We start from the raw sequence: 11,013 nt of genomic DNA, 5'->3' as shown, positions 1-11,013 counted from the left end.
TACAAAAGAAAGGGTTAACATAGCTCTGGGGCAAAACAGTGAATGTATTCTGCTGCCCTGTTGTGAGAAGATGACCTACTTTTGATTTTATTCAGGGATGGAGTTTAAGATGAGTGCATTCAGCAGAAAAATAGCCACCTCATAAGTGCTGAAGGCTATACTGATCTACTCCAGTAAAGATAACCACTGGTATGGCAGCTATAGTTGGAGCTGCCAGTTGGTTAAGTAAATTGCAGTTCATTGTCATCAATGGACTATGCACTATGATCCATCCAGTTTTTGCAGGGGGTGAACAAGTGAATTAAATGAGGATATGGTGGAGACTATCACCTCTGCAAACTGTGAATTTTAGAATGTAGTGCTAATCTCTGAAATTAGAGTGCAGAGTTACTTGAGATATACTGTCTTGCTTAGGGAAAGGGAAATTTCAGGTTTTCCACTCTAGTGTTTCTTACCCTGCCAGTCAGAGAACAAATGAAAGGGTTTGACATTGAATGTTTCTAAGACCAAGAGGTTCCAAGGTGTAATGGTGAACACTTTGGACACTGAAAGTTTCTAAGACCATCCCCAGGTTCGGTGATTTGCTAGAAACACTCATGAGACTCAGCATATAGTCATAATCATGGCTGAGTATGTAAAACTATACAGTAAAACAAATACAAAGAAAAACCAGCAAAGGGAAGAGGTGTATCAGAAAAATTCTGCAGAAAAGTATGTAGAAGTTTCTAAGAGTCCTTTTCCCTTGGGTTCACACAGAATGTGCTTAATTCTTTTGTATCAAACTGAAACAACATGTATGAAGTGTTGTCTACCAGGGAATCTTACCTGAAATCCAGGGGTTTTACTGAGTTCTGGACACACATGAGCCTAGCATAAACTACATTGTGTATACAGTTAGGCACAGTAAACCACTTTTATCAGTTATTAAATGTTGGGGACATTCCCAAAATTCAAGTCCCAGATGCCACCAAAGGGCCAGCCTTGCAAACAGGCCTTTCCAAGCATAGCAGTCTCAGGCCTGCTATGGTAACCGTTTCCTGCACAGTCCATCCCCTTGGCCCTTGGCCAAGGTGTCTTTACGACAAGATTATTATCAGTGGGACTTCATGTAATAGGATGAGACCCACTGATAGCTTATGGTGACTGTGTCAGATTTGTGATCTCCCCACTGATAGCTTACAGTGAACGATGTCGGATTTGTGATCTCCAAAGATTTAGCTTTGGGACCAGGGACCAGGCTTGATCACTCAAGAGCTTTTGTGTAGCAGAGTTTTATTAATGTGAAAAAGGGACAGAGACAGCTTCTGACATAGACATCAGAAGGGGGACAGAGAGTGCCCCCCTTGTTAGTTTTAGCAAGGGAGTTATATGCCTTATTACAGTAAAGGATCTTACCAGACCCACTCCCACAATATATGATAACAGGATTAGAACTAACAATAGAAAGATCTTACCAGACCCACTCCCACAACATATCTTTTATCTTTAGATAAAAGATTAGTCAGAAGTTTCTTGTTAAGGGGGGCTTCCCTGATAGCTCAGTTGGTAAAGAATATGCCTGAAATGTAGGAGATCTGGGTTTGATCCCTGGGCTGGGAAGATCCCCTGGAGAAGGGAAAGGCTACCCACTCCAGTATTCTGGCCTAGAGAATTCCATGGACTGTATAGTCCACGTGGTTGCAAAGAGTCTGACATGACTGAGCTGCTTTCACTTCACTTCTTGTTAAGGAGAAACATGTCCTTGAGCAAGATACATTGTTATATTGACTAAGACAAAGCAATGTAGAAAAAAAGTTTGTCCTTTTTGCCTCGTCCTTTTCTCCTCCTTGAGAGCCTTGGACCCCTTTCTCCTTCTCGAGAGCCCCAGACCCCTTTTTTTCTCCTCGGGGACCCTGGACTTTTTTTAATCAACCTGCCTAGGAATTGACTCTCTCACCACATGCAATATTGGCCTCAGTTATGCCCTTCATGGGCTTCCCTGGTGGCTTAGTCGGTAAAGAATGTGCCTGCAGTGCTGGAGACCTGGGTTTGACCCCTGGATCAGGAAGATCCCTTGGAGAAGGGAATGGCAACCCACTCTAGTATTCTTGCCTGGAGAATTCCATGGACAAATGAGCCTGGTGGGTTACTGTCCATGGGGTCGCAAAGAGTCGGACACAACTGAGCAACTAACACACATACACATGCCCTTTATGAGTCCTAGCTTTGGCCAGTTAAACAAATTCCACTAACCATAAAGGCCTTCCTAAGAAAGCCAGGGATCTTCCTGCTGAAGTTTTTGTTACAATCTTTTTACCTAGCCCAAGGCTTCAAGTCAGGCACAGCACAACTCTGGCTAGTAAGTTGAAGATGACACAATGCCTTTTAGGGCTGAGGCAGTGTCAGGGTACACATGTCAAAATTACAATTCCAGAGGGTACATGTAGTACCTCTGGAGACAGAATTTACATCGTTATATCAGCTAGGCAGTACCGGTTAACAGCCTCCAAGATGGCTTCCAACCATGGTACCTCCTGCTCTGGGATTCTCAGTTCAGTCCAAATAATTCAGTTCAGTTTTTGCTTTCAAAGGGGCTTCCCAAGGCAGTCATTTCCAAACAGATTTGCTTGTGCACTATATCAGTTTATCCACCTCATGTGTATGGACAACATCTGGAAGTGTTCTGCATTGAAAGTGCAGGAGCCAGAGCCATTCTCTGCTGCTTCATAGTCAGCACTGTCAGGTGTGATTAAGGGCTCAGCAGTCCAGTTGAATTATATGTGTTCATGGCAGCTTGGTAGGCAGCATGAGGAGTTTTCCTTCAAGAAGAGAGGGAAGCTTCCAGGAACAGTTCTGAAAAAGAAAGAGCATTAATGTCCTCCCCACTCTCTGTGCCTCTCCAGAATGTGTTTTCTTCATTGTCAAAAAACCAAGTGTATCCCTTTTAGCAACTTTAACTTTTTACTTTTTAGTTATTGTGTACTCCAACCCAGAGCTCTTCTTTGGAAGGGCTGTGTGCAAGAGACAAAAGCAGTTTCACAGAAAAGATTTTTGATGTAATTTAACCACAAAGTCATTCATGTTAAGGAGTTGGTCATGATGATACTCTGAATTTTCAAAGGTTTTCAAAATGATTTATAGAGGTCAATCTATTTCTGGGGATAGTTGCATTTAACAGTCAAATTGCCTTAATAAGATGTGTCTACTAAGAAAAAGGTGAGGGAAATAGAGTCACACTATTAGTTCATTGATGCAGATTGTAACCAAACTAGAAATCTGAATACAGCAAGTCAGTAGCAGTGCAACATATCACATGAGGGTCCAGAGTCTGATCTGTCTGGAGTGGGTGGAGGGGTTGTAGTCACTGTAATGTGCCTTCCCCCAACTTGGCAGCTTTCCACAGTACTCACAAGTTAGAAATGCAACCAGTCTCTGTATATATATCTCTCTATCAGAAATATAGAGGCAATCAGCACCTCAATTGCAAATAGCCCTATCAGAAAATAAGCCCTTTCCTGTGGGCATCTGTAAGTAGCCCAGATAGTCCATCCAGCATCCATGTTTTCACTGTTTAGAGCCCCACAAAAGGGTTTCCTAAACCTGCACAATCACAGAATCTATGTTCCCTTTATTTATTAAAAAATTTTATTTATTTGACTGTGCTGGGTCTTAGTTGTAGCATGGGGAATCTTCAATCTTTGTTGTGGCATGCCAGGTCTTTAGTTGCAGTATGTGAACTCTTAGTTGCGACTTGTGGGATCTAGTTCCCTGACCAGGGATCAAACCAGGGCTCCCTGCATTGGGGGGAGCTCAGAGTCTTAGCCTCTGGACCACCAGGGAAGTCTCTGTGTTCCCTTTATTGAGACTGTGGCTGCTTTCAATTTGGCACGGCTCATGCTCTAACTGAAATGGCCCTTAGAAGATAGTATCAGATTTTCACTTAGAGTCAGATCTAGGTGATTTGGATATGTGAATTCATAATTCCAAGAAAGCCAGTGGTAAGGGACAGTGGAAATGCTCCCCAAATCCAAATTCCCAGATAACAGCCAAAGGCCAGCCTTGCAAGCAGGGCTTTATAAGGATTTGCTGCATTAGCTCTTTTCTGCAGAGGGTTCTTCCAGCTGATAAGTATATCTATCCCAATTATACACTCAGGGACCTGGGAAATAATCACATGGTAATGATAATCGCATGGTCTGTGGATGCTTTGGCTCCACTTTGAGATGGATTTGTGCTACATTTCATTCATCTCTTGATCTCTATATGATGCTATGCTAAGTCGCTTCAGTCGTGTCTGACTCTGTGCGACCCCATAGATGGCAGCTCACCAGGCTCTGCCGTCCCTAGGATTCTCCAGGCAAGAATACTGGAGTGGGTTGCCATTTCTTTCTCCAGTGCATGAAAGGGAAAAGGGAAAGTGAAGTCGCTCAGTCGTGTCCGACTCTTAGCGACCCCATGGACTGTATCCTACCAGGCTCCTCCGTCCATGGGATTTTCCAGGCAAGAGTACTGGAGTGGGGTGCCATTGCCTTCTCCGCTTGATCTCTATAAGCCTTCATTATAGCTGAAGGACCATTGTAGTGTGTTAGGTCTCCTCTTTCAGAGGCTGCTCAGGAACTATATTTCACCTCTTTTGAGAATTCTAGATAATCCACTTTCCCAAGTGCAGTTATCTAGGCAAATAGCTGCAGATCTCTGTAGGAAAGGATAGAAGGAACACTTGAGCTTCCCTGGTAGCTCATTGGTAAAGAATCAGCCTGCCAAGGCAGGAAACCCAGCTTCAATTTCTGGGTCAGGAAGATGCTCTGGAGAAGGAAATGACAACCCATTCCAGTATTCTTGCCTGGGAAATCCCATGGACAGAGGAACCTGGTGGTCTTCAGTTCCTTAGGGTTGCCAAAGAGTCAGACACGACTTAGCAACCAAACAACAACAGAAGGAACACTTAGAGTCTTTAATTGCAGTGGCATTGTCCTTCTTTAAAGAGTGTTATCTTCTCCTTCTAACAGGCTCTGGTATGTAACCTGATATATCTAAAAACAGGATGAGGAACTACAATGTTCCATTGTAATAGCTGTACATACGTGCCTGCTAAGTCGATTCAGTCATGTCCGACTCTTTGCGATCCCATGGACTGTAGCCTGTTGGGCTCCTCTGTCCATGAGATTCTCCAGGCAAGAATACTGGAGTGGGTTGCCGTGCTCTCCTCCAGGGGAACTTCCCGACCCAGGGATCCAACTCTTGTCTCTTAAGTCTCCTGCATTGGCAGGCAGGTTCTTTACCACTAGTGCCACCTGGAAAGCTGCAGTAGCTGTATACCAACTCTCAAGTATATTTATAAAACATGACAAGCTACATTTTATTTTCTTGTCTATCTTTCTTACTCCCAGGAGCACATTTGATTTATTAGGCATAGCCACAATCCCTGTGTGTAAAAACGCCTTGATTGCCATGGTGGTCTTGCTGATACCACAGTAGTTAAATCTGCTTTGCCACTAATAGTTATGTGGAGGTATTTGGCCTCTGTTATTCTGAAATCTCATTATCCTTATTCATGCCAGAGAGCTCAGTTCTTTGCCAGCATCAGTACCACAAACCCTTGTCTATAAGGGATAGCTACCCACTGAGCTTCACAAAGATGTCAGTATTTTTCTCATTAGAAGCCTCACTTCTGGGCCATCTTAGGGAACATAAATTTTGGGTTCTCAGGTTTTATACAGTCAATCTATTCTAACATTCTCACCTCTTTGAGCCTTCTTATATTCTCTTCCACACTATGTCTGAGGATATTTCATATCTCTACTACATTTTGTTAGCTGTTCATTCTGTCTAATCTTCAAAGAACCATTGACCTTTCTGGCCAAAGTATTAGGATCTGGTTCAAGTATCCTTGCTAGAAGCTTAAATCCCAAGTCATGGACAAGTTCTCCATGTCATTTAATTCTGTCATATCCAGCTTTGTATTATGTGCCCTAGTCTAATACTCTCAAGATCCACTCTCCCATGTTTCCCTGGATCCTCTTGTACATATTGGTCAGGTCTTGCAATTGCTTCTGTGAAAGTGATCTCCTCTAGAATGGAAAGTGTACTTTTCCATAAGTTAGAGCCTAAGGAATGGGGATTAGGAGAGATGTTGACTTTTTCATACTACTAAGACAGGGATCCATATGGTGTTTTGGATTCCCATTGTAATGAAAGGGAAACTTTCACAGTGTCAGATGTCCTTGATGTCCTGCAAGTGGAGGAGGGTGGTGTCCTTAAATTCCTTGCAGCGGGAACCCACTTAGTGGCACTAACCTTGAATCCAAATGGAACAGTACATCTACAGAAGGAAAAGTTATGGCGTCTACATCATAAATCTGAAGAGAACTTGGGAGAAGCTTCTGTTGGCAGCCTGTGCCATTGTTGCCTTTGAAAACCCAGCTGATGTCAGTGTCACATCCTCCAGGAATACTAGCCAGTGAGCTGTGCTGAAGTTTGTTGCTGCCACTGGAGCTATTCCTATTACAGGCCACCTCAGTCCTGGAGCTTTCACTAACCAGATCCAGGTAGCCTTCTGGGAGCCAAGACTTCCATTAGTTACTGATCCCAGGGCTGACCACCAGCCTCTCACAGAGGCCTCCTACATTAACCTGCCTACCATTGCTCTGTGTAACACAGACTCTCCTCTGTGTTTTGTGGACATTGCTATCCTGCAAGAGGAGAATGGGGCGGCAGAGGATGAAATGGTTGGATGGCATCATCGACTCAATGCACATGAGTTTGAGTGAACTCTGGAACATATGGAGGGACAGGGAAGCCTGGTGTGCTGTCATCCATGGGGTTGCAAAGAGTTGGACATGACTGAATGACTGAACAACAACAACAACAAGGGAGCTCGCTCAGTGGGCCTGATGTGGTGGTGGCTGCAGACCTGGGAAGTTCTGTGCATGTGTGGCATTGTCTCCTGGGAGCACCCATGGGAGGTCATGCCTGATCTCTGCTTCTACAGAGGTCCTGAAGAGTTTGAAAAGGAAGACTAGGTGGCAGCTGAGAAGGCTGTGACCAAGGAGGAATTTCAGGGTGAATGGACTGCTCAGTTCATTCACCAGTTCATTTGCTCACTGAGTTCACTGCTACTCAAACTGAGGGATGAACTGGTCCAAAGGCATGCAGGAACTCGGTTCAGCAGTTCCCCACTGAAGAATGGAGAGCTCAGCCTGCCACTGCACACTGGCCTGTAGCTCCCACCTGTCAAGCTGCTGAATGGGTAGGAACAACCACTGAGTGGTCTTAAGTTGTTCTTTCACAAACTTTTTAAAAAGTAATTTATTTATTCATTTATTAATTTTGGCTGTGCTTGGTCTTTGTTGCTGTATGGGCTTTTTCTTTAGTTGCAGGGAGCAGGCACTAATCTCTAGTTGCGATGCTTGGGCTTCTCATTGCAGTGGCTTCGCTTGTGGAACACAGGCTCTTGGGCGTTTGGGTTTCAGTAGTTGTGGTTCCTGGGTTCTAGAGCACAAGCTCAATAGGTGTGGCTCATGGGCTTAGTTGCTCCACAGCATGTGAGGTCTTCTCATACCAGGGATGGAACCCGTGCCTCCTACATTGGGCAGGTGGATTCTTTACCGTTGAGCCACTGGGGAAGCCCCCACCAACTCATAAAATGGAAATAGGCTGGCAGAAAATAAACAGTTTCTTAAAAAAAAAAAGGAGAGATGTTAAGAACAAGTGTCATTTTGCAAAGCACCTGCCTTGTATATTTGTTGTATGATGTCCAGGAAAGGGGATACTGCTTTCCTCTAACAAGTAGTTTAAAAGTCTCCTTATGTTGGCTGGAGGATTCAGAAGAGTTAAGGGCTTTAAGATTTCAGGTTCATTTACCACCAAATATTGGTATAGTTGGAGAAAGGGGTATTTGATATCTTATGGATAGATCTATGCCTGGTATACAGTAAGCATATGTGGTTTTTTGAAGTAAAAAGCCACATAATTGACCTTCTTTTTAATTTCAGTACTAAAATTCACAACTGCAGTGTTGAACATTAGTGAGCATTCATTTGAGGCACATATATCTACATATTCTGTGTCCCATTCTGAGAGAGTTCCATAAACATGTCTCTCAGCCAGTGTGACATTGTGATTTTTTAAAAATAATTTTCATTTATTTATTCTATTTTTGGTTGCACTGGGTCTTTGTTGCTACAAGGGCTTTTCTTTAATTGTGGCAAGTTGGGGCTACCTTTCCTTGCAGTACCCAAGCTTCTCATTGCGGTGGCTTTTCTTGTTGTGGAGCACGGTTCTAGGCACTCAGGCTGGCTTCAGTAGTTGCAACACTTGGGCTCAGTAGTCATGGTGCATGGGCTTAGTTGCTCCACCAGAACAGGGATATTCTGGGACCAGGGATCGAACCCAAGTAACTTGCATTGGCAGGCAGATTCTTTACCATTGAACCACCAGGAAAGCTGGACGTTGTGATTAATAATAGGAAATACATATTTGGTCTTTCTTCTTGGTTTCTGATACAACCCCTTACACCCTTGGGATTTCCTAAGAGAACAATAAAGGCGTCTTTTGTTATGTCAATGAGGTGTCTTTTTGTTGTTGTTCGGTCACTGAGTCGTGTCCCTTGTCTGACTCTTTGCGATCCCATGGACTGCAGCACGCCAAGCTTCCCTGTCCATCACCATCTCCAGGAGTTTGCTCATGTCCATTGAGTTGGTGATCCATCTAACTGTCTCATCCTCTGTCACCCACTTCTCCTATCTTCAATCTTTCTCAGTGTCAGGGTCTTTTCCAGTGAGTCAGCTCTTTGGATCAGGTGGCCAACTTACTAGAGCTTCAGCTTCAGCATTAGTCCTTCCAGTAAATATTCAGGGTTCATTTCTTTTAGGATTGACTGGTCTGATTTCCTTGCTGTCCAAGGGACTCTCAAAAGTCTTCTCCAGCACCACAGTTCAAAGGCATCAGTTCTATAGCACTCAGCTTTTTTCACTGTCCAGCTCTCACAGCCATACATGACTACTGGAAAAACCACAGCTTTGACTTAGACAGACCTTTGTTGGCAAAGTAATGTCTCTGCTTTTTAATATGCTGTCTAGTTTTGTCATTGCTTTTCTTCCAAGAAGCAAGTGTCTTTTAATTTCATGGCTGCAGTCACCATCCCAGTGATTTTGGAGCACAAGAAAATAAAGTCTGTCACTGTTTCCATTGTTTCCCCATCTATTTGCTATGAAATGATGGGACTAGATCCCATGATCTTGGTTTTTTGAATTTTGAGTTTTAAGCCAGCTTTTTTCACTTTCCTCTTTCGCCTTCATCAAGAGGCTCTTTAATTCCTCTTTGCTTTCTCCATAAAGGTGGTGTCATCTGTATGTCTGAGGTTATTAATATTTCTCCCAGCAGTCTTGATTCCAGCTTGTGCTTCATCCTGCCCAGCATTTCACATGATGTACTCTGCATATAAGTTATATAAGCAGGGTGACAAAATGCAGCCTTGACCTACTCCTTTGCCAATTTGAAACCAGTCTGTTTTTCCATGTCTGGTTCTAACTGTTGCTTCTTGACCTGCATACAGGTTTTGCAGGAGGCAGGTCAGGTGGTCTGGTATTCCTAACTCTTTAAGAGTTTTCCAGAGTTTGTTGTTATCCACACAGTCAAAGGCTTTGGCATAGTCAGTGAAGCAGAAGTAGATGTTTTTCTGGAATTCTCTAGCTTTTTCTATGATCCAGTGGATGTTGGCAATTTTGTCTCTGATACCTCTGTCTTTTCTAAATCCAACTTGTACATCTGGAAGTTCTTGGTTCACATACTGTTGAAGTCTAGCTTGAAGGATTGTGAGCACTACTTTGCTAGTGTGTGAAATGATTGCAGTCGTGTGGTAGTTTGAACATTCTTTTACATTGCCCTTCATTGGGATTGGAATGAAAACTCACCTTTTCCAGTCCTGCTGAGTTTTCCAAATTTGCTGGCATACTGAGTGCTGCACTTTAACAGCATCATCTTTTAGGATTTGAAATAGCTCAGCTGGAATTCTGTCACCTCCACTAACTTTTAGTGATGCTTTCTAAGGCCCACTCCACACTCCAGGATGTCTGGCTCTAGGTGAGTGATCATACCATTGTGGTTATCTGGGTCATGAAGATCTTTTTTGTACAGTTCTTCTGTGTATTCTTGCCACCTCTTCTTAATATCTTCTGCTTCTGTTAGGTCCATACCATTTCTATCCTTTACAATAAAGGATCTTTGCATGAAATGTTCCCTTGGTATCTCTAATTTTCTTGATGAGATCTCGAGTCCTTCCCATCCTATTGTTTTCCTCTATTTCTTTGCATTATTCACTCAAAAAGGCTTTGTTATCTCTCCTTGCTATTCTCTGGTGCTCTGCATTCAGGTGGGTATATGTTTCCTTTTCTCCTTTGCCTTTCGTTTCTCATCTTTTCTCAGCTATTTGTAAGGTCTCCTCAAACAACCATTTTGCCTTTTTGCATTTCTTTTTCTTGGGGATGGTTTTGATCACCACTTCATGTACAATGTTACGAACCTCTGTCCATAGTTCTTCAGGCACTCTATCTATGAGATCTAATTCCTTGAATCTATTTGTCACTTCTACTGTATAATCATAAGGGATTTGATTAGGTCATAACTGAATGGCCTAGTGGTTTCCCCTGTCTGTGCTGTGCTTAGTCGCTCAGTCATGTCTGACTTTGTGACCTCATGGATTGTAGCCTGCCAGGCTCCTCTGTCCATGGGGATTCTCTACGCAAGAATTCTGGAATTGTTCACCATGCCCTCCTCCAGGGAATCTTCCCAACCTAAGGATCGAACCCAGGACTCCTGTATTGCAGGTGGATTCTTTATTGTCTGAGCCCTAGGGAAACCCATGTATACTGGAGTGGGTAGCCTATTCCTTCTCCAGGGGATCTTCCTAACCCAGGAAGCGAACCAGTCTCCTGCCTTGCAGGCAGATTTTTTACCAGCTGAGCTTCCAGGGAAGCCCAGTGGTTTTCCCTGTGTTCTTCAATTTGAGTCTGAATTTGGCAATAAGGAGTTCAT

At 43.4% G+C, this 11,013-nt stretch overlaps 1 pseudogene across 1 annotated transcript; it reads left to right on the top strand.

Moving 5' to 3' along the window:
• Positions 1–961: 961 nt before the first annotated feature.
• LOC145510920 (small ribosomal subunit protein uS2B pseudogene) lies at positions 962–10,261 on the top strand (annotated as a pseudogene). The gene is made up of 3 exons (XR_014057296.1): positions 962–1,026; positions 6,252–6,670; positions 6,836–10,261. The product of XR_014057296.1 is annotated as a small ribosomal subunit protein uS2B pseudogene (transcript).
• The last annotated feature ends 752 nt before the right edge of the window (positions 10,262–11,013 follow it).

The sequence above is a fragment of the Giraffa tippelskirchi genome, chromosome 6 (genome assembly GCF_054371585.1).
Source record: "Giraffa tippelskirchi isolate mGirTip1 chromosome 6, T2T-mGirTip1v1.2.pri, whole genome shotgun sequence".
In the NCBI taxonomy this organism is placed as follows: domain Eukaryota; kingdom Metazoa; phylum Chordata; class Mammalia; order Artiodactyla; family Giraffidae; genus Giraffa; species Giraffa tippelskirchi.
This window is presented reverse-complemented; position numbering and strand designations above follow the sequence as displayed.